This window comes from Xylocopa sonorina, chromosome 13, assembly GCF_050948175.1.
Source record: "Xylocopa sonorina isolate GNS202 chromosome 13, iyXylSono1_principal, whole genome shotgun sequence".
Taxonomy (NCBI): Eukaryota; Metazoa; Arthropoda; class Insecta; order Hymenoptera; family Apidae; genus Xylocopa; species Xylocopa sonorina.
Window position 1 is genome coordinate 5,275,930 of NC_135205.1, and position 6,000 is coordinate 5,281,929.

The 6,000-nt window shown below is 52.0% G+C and overlaps 1 protein-coding gene across 1 annotated transcript in view; it reads right to left on the minus strand.

The window, feature by feature from the left end:
• Nucleotides 1–5,000, minus strand: part of LOC143430382 (uncharacterized) — a 62,924-nt gene extending 57,924 nt beyond the window's left edge. The window contains exon 1 of the mRNA XM_076906621.1: nucleotides 4,727–5,000. The gene's annotated coding sequence lies outside the window, so the exon portion shown is untranslated. The remainder of the gene's footprint in view (nucleotides 1–4,726) is intronic.
• Between the last annotated feature and the right edge of the window lie 1,000 nt (nucleotides 5,001–6,000).

Below are 6,000 nucleotides of genomic sequence, written 5' to 3' on the forward strand. Positions count from 1 at the left end.
GGTAAAAGATTAGGCGAAACTAAGAGGTGTGCGAGGGACGAGGGTCGCAGTGGTTTAACTGCAGTCATTTGCAAGCAATTTGCGAGTGCGCGAAGCGCGGTCAGGATTACAAGGCCTTGCGTTCAGTCGAGGAACCAGGTTTCAGCAGCTGCGTTTCGAGAGTAATTGCACGGTTCGCAGAGATACGAAAGTTCGCTGGATCGTTCGCATTATCGAAGGAACTTCGTTCTGGGATCAGCTGACGAGCTCCAGCAGGCGAGCCAATTCGCCTCTCGCGCGGGCACCAAGTTGATCGAATTAGCTAACGATCGCACAACGAACCAGCTGCACGCGCGTACAGCCGCGTCTGCTTGATTGTCGAACCGCTCAAGAGTCGCTAATGAAGTTCCTGGCGGTGGTTGGAGACAGCTTTTAAAATTTTATGCAACCGGAATGACGACTCGTTAAACGCTTATTCGTCCCAACGCAACCCCTCCCTCTCTCGCCCGTTCGAGGTGTAACTCGGATGTAACCTAATTACGTCCGCGACTGCTGCGTACTTCTGCCAACGTTACGAGCCTGGCCCACTCGACATTGAACGTTTTACGGAAAAATGTAATTGCTTTCTGCACTCTCTCTCTTTCTCTTCTTTTCGGTGGGAGAAAGGTTACGTAAAGGTAGCCTCCGCGCACGGATGCGCCTCGGTTGCGAGAGTTTTTCACAGACGCGAGACGAACGAAGACAAATTACATTCTTGCCTCGTGTCGAAGAGCACGAAATACGGGGGAATTAGTCGAGAGACGAAATACATCCACCCCTTTGAGGCTGTTAAGACGCTTGCCAGCGGCATTTTTAATGAACCTGTTACACGAATCAGAAGCTGTTCTTTAAAATCAGTCTTGAATACGTGTTAAAAATCTACTCCTCGCGCAGTTAATTCCATTTCGAAGTTCGCTATGCGACACCACGAGCAAGAGTCACAATTCTACACTGAAGCGTGTGCATTCTTTATTCTCTGGCGTTACGCGCAATATCCACGACAAGTTTTCGTCGTAAAAAAAGAAGAAGAAAGTAAAATAAAGAGAAACGGTGGGGGACGAAGTAACTCCAGCGAAAAAAGAAAGGCCATTTCCCCAGCTTCCGGCATTTTCTCGTTAACGCGGTTCGAGGGATCCCATTGACACGCGAAATTCGCCATGGCAACCCTCTTTCGCTCTCTTCACTCTCCGTCGCGCGAATCGACACCGCAGGTCGACGCTCAGACGCGAGCCGTCCGATTTAAAGGAAGCTCGACGACCAGTCGAAGGATTTTCCTCGACGATCAAACAAAGAGCTTGATTTCACACGAATCTTATATAGAACTCGAACGTGGAGACGCTGAAAGTGAAAGAAGAAGAGGAAGAAGAAGGAGAACAAGAAGAGAAGGAAAGAAAAAAAAAGTTACATCAGCTGCTAGGCAGCGTCCCCTTCGTAGCCTTCCACCCTCGCCAACGTCCCCATCCCACAGCCAGGCAACTTCTACGAAATTCAACCTTCCTCCTCCTTGCCCTTTGCTCCTTCCAGGAACGACCTTCTGCTCTTCCACATTTTCGCCAGCGAGCCTACGTCGAGACTAACGATCGCACGTCTACCAGACGCGTATACACGACCGGATGGTGGAACGAATGCGAGAAAGTGTAGACGCCACGAACGAATTGCCTCGCACCGACGTCGTTCGAGATATATGAAATTCTGCTGGCAACGTAGATGGACGGACGGAGATAGGGGTGGCTCCAGGACCGCGGTTCCACCAGCAGCACGCGAAAAGTGTGAAATTGCAAGAGGGCGAGGGCGGGACGAAGTTTTTCCGACGACGAAATTTCAATTCGACCGGTTTCCTCCGGAAACGAGCTGCACTAGGACTTGACTATTCATGAACGCGCATCTGCATAATATATACCTGGGAGCGAGGAATTTTGGGAAATGCAAACGAGCAACTGTGCGTAGAACTGTATCGTAGACAGTTCGCAATTAGATGGCTTGAATTCTACGTTCCTTAGCATCGCTACGAGAGCTTCGCATGGGACGATATTTAATAACGAGAGCAAATAACGGAATATACCAGCGTCACAGTGAGCTAACTGCGAAAACTGTCTGCCATTTTGTCTGTTTGCGATGGAAAGCTGTATGTGTGTCATCCGCGCGAGCGGAGGCCCGCGTGAAACGCGCCCGTTGGACAGTGCTGGGCTGCTATTTGCATACCAGTTCTCTGTTTCCATCAAAGGGTATCGCGTATCTAAGAAAGTGGTCTACATTTCCTCTGGCGAGTGTGGAAAGGGTTCGCGCGGAGGAGTTTGAACCCGCGAAACGCGATACGTCCTGCCCCGCGCGGCGGAACGCCATTTATGGTAATATTTCGTACATCGTCGCGGCATGCATAATGCAGACGGGCAGAACTCGAAGGGATTAATGTTTTCGGTCACGAGGCGGACCGCGTTGTTACCGAGGGGCCTGCCTGAGGACTGCGTGGCCTTCCGTCCCGCAAGAAACATCTGCTACCGGCGTGGTCGAGGTGTACGCGCGCGTTTGCAACGAAGAATAGAGGCGCCCAGAGCGCGTCGAGGCGTTCTTTCATGGTTCTTTCATGGTTCCTTCGAGCGACCTTCCAATCCTCTGCGTGGTCACTTTCGAAAACGCTCGACGCCTCGCGAGTTGCGTACGATCCACGTATAAACGTCGACGTATTCGTGGGGGTTGGTACACGAATGGGGAACGGAAACAGGAAGAAATACGAGCGAACGTGGGTGGCGTTTGGGAGAATTCAATGAGTCGTTTACACGTCGCCATTCGTGGCTGCAATTCTCGACTGACTCGCGTGAAAGAATAACATTCCTCGTATCGAATCATTAGCATGGCGTCGAGTCAACGGTAGCTGCGAGATAGGAACTCGGTGAATTCTAGCTGAGAAACGCGCTGCGAACGCAGGGGTGGGAGACAGAGATTTGCAAACGTGGAGAATTTCACTTTCAGCGGCAACGAGATCGATGCAACACCGCGGAGAGGAGGGTAAAACCCGTGGCGAGTAAACAGGAAGTTCCATCGCGGCGGCGAGAATGGTGGAAAAGAGCGAGGGGGCGCGTCGGAAATAAAGCTGCGAGCAGCCGCGCGGCAAACCGTCCATTTCGCGAACGAAATTAGAATCGGAAGAAGGCAGGAAACTTCAAAAATCGTGCGACTCGAGCATGTTGGCATCGCATTGAAAAAAAAGTCCATTGACTGCTAAAACAGACGAAGCGAGTCGGGATTAAACGATCGGAGCGTCGTAAAATCGGTACGAGCTCTGAAACTGAATGAAATTCCTGGCTTTTTATACTCGCGACGTTAATTAGCGCCTGTACGCCTCGAAACGGTTCCAACATTAATTAGCACCGTCATTTTAATGAAACGATTGCTTCGTGTAGTGGCGATAATTCTGAAAATATTTGCGATTCGACGCCAGCCAGTGTTTTGCTTTCATTTTCACGGTGGTACGAAATAAATTCGTACGCGGTGGTTTTTGCCGTTTATTTGTTATCGTACTGGTGCGAATTGTTTGCCAAGCGCTCGTCTTTCTTCGTTGTACGTGGATTATCTCGGTTGATATCAATGGCAAGCCTGATTCAATCGCGTATAGGGAGGCTACTCGCTCGAAAACGTTTATTCGACGCTGCAGTTCCGCGTTCGCAACGTTCGCGACGAACGTGTGCGGAAAAGGACGCTTTAAGTCACGTAGACGGAAATTAAGGGACGCGCAAGGCGAGCCAGTACGTTTGTCGAGCGCCGTCAAACGTGTACAGCCGAGCACGTCGATATGATAAACTACCATAGTCGTCTGTCGAATGATCGGCTATTTGCCTATCGATGGGTATGAATCAATCGACAAACGGCAGGTTCGTGGTAATCGCTGATTCGTTTTATCGTCGGCGATTTCTCTCGACACCAGCAACGCGAGATCAGAGAAACTACTGTCAACGTCGATTCACAACACGAGCTTCCAACGCGAGGTTTATCGACTCCAAAAATATTCAACTCATCAATACGAAATACAGAAACAAATATACAACAGAGAAACGTTCATTTCGCTTCAACGAAGATTCCTGTAGCGCGCAACATTCAAAACAATCGCCAAGAACTCTCAACCACTCTCGTTCTATAATAACATCAATCTCAATCATCGATAAGAAACGTGCAGCTACTCCAAAACGACCGTACATACACGGCAACACCCAGCACGCTCCGAAAACCAAACAACGTTAACACAGCGAGCGTTGAACAGCATCAAGCGCGCTGTTATCGCGAATACAAAAAAGACGAAGGGAGCGTGCGGGACCGTCGTTTGAAAGGGATGCCCGTGGCACGCAGGAGATCGCCATTAGCACAATGGTGGGTAGCCCAGGGAGTACACAAGAAGGTGCATCGTTGATCCTTAAGTCCAGCCTGTGGAAACAGCACCGGTCCAGGCGGCGGAGCAGCTGTTCCGAAAGTACGGACCAGTTTCGAGGCCGACCCGGCCTCGATCGAAAGTAAAAGCGTGTAACCGTAACCGGTATATCGCCGCGACGAACAATCGCGTTCCGTAGCCTGGTCAAAGAGAGCGATCTCGCGTCTGCTCGTCCCTCCGCGACACGGCGTCGTTGGTAGCGGTCGCTGAGGACGAGACGCGAAGACGCGCCGGTGTCTGTCGCTTGACTTATCGCCGCGTTATTTGTTCTTCGTCGTTCTCACTCACCTGGAGGAACGCGTAGAGCCGGCCAGAGCTCTGGAGATCAGACGTGGAGAGACAGATAGAGACAGAGAGAGAGAGGCGTGCAGTCGAGTCTTGACGTGCTCGTAAAATCCCGTGTGACTTCTTCAACCACTGTGTGAACGTGTGCGTGTTACGCACCCGACGAGAAAGACGCACGCTCTTCGCGAGAGAAACGAGCGTCGACGACGACGGCGGCGGCGCGGCCACGGGCGAACTGAAACGCGACGTTCTCTCCTTTCCTCCTCGACCTTGTCGTCGCTGGACACGCACCGTTCGCCGGCAGAATTCGTACAGTTCTTCGACCAGCGCGGGTGGAAAACTAAAAAACAGTCAACTAAATGAGCGAACTACACCACTAGCGACACGACGAACGAGAACGACGAGCACCGCGACGATCCGCGTAGGCGCTGGCCGCGTACTGTGCCGAACGAACGAAACCAGTATGGCGCCCGGCAGCTTTTCCTGCTGCGCGCTCGCTCCTCTTTGTCCCCTTCCACGCGACCTCTGTTCCACTCCAGCCTCGTGCACCCGTTCTCTCTGTCTCTCTCTGCCTTTCTCTCTCTCTCTCGCTCTCTCTCTCACCTTCGTTCATCGTCTCGCTCCGACACGCGACGGGTTTATGGATCGTCCGGCTTTGTCGCACCGCGAGCGCCCACCGCCGTTACTCCTAGCGATGGGCATTTCATCGCTCGCACCATAAATCCCCGAACGCCACAGCTTTACGGTGGTTTCGATCGGGTTACTGATGAGACTGCCAAGTGGTACCAGGTATTGGCGCGGTCGACGAATCGACGCAGCTTCGCGCGCCATTTTGGAGCCATCCGACGAGCACGACTGAGAGAAACTCCCGAAAAGATACTCGACGACTCTAACAGAGAATTCTCGTCGCGAGTAACAGCAGAACGAGCGCTGAACTTTAATTGTACGTTGGAGTAGTCACGTCGCACCTCGAACCCATCGCTGGATACGAAATTTCTGTCTCTCTCGGACATCAACGCGCTGCACTTCACTCCCTGTCTCTCTCGACACGCCAAAATCTCTCTTTCCCCTTGGAACGCTCTATTCCCGTCGCTCCACCGTTTCCTCAACACCGTCCCTCGCGTGCCCTTCGACAAATTCGTCTTTCTTCAACCAACACTCGTCGCCACTCTCCACCTTCGTCTATCCCAAGCGCGGAGCGTATCGAACATCTCCCTTTCGCGTGCACCGGGGTATCGCCATCTTGTTTCCACCTAGAACTACCCTCTCCGTCGTCC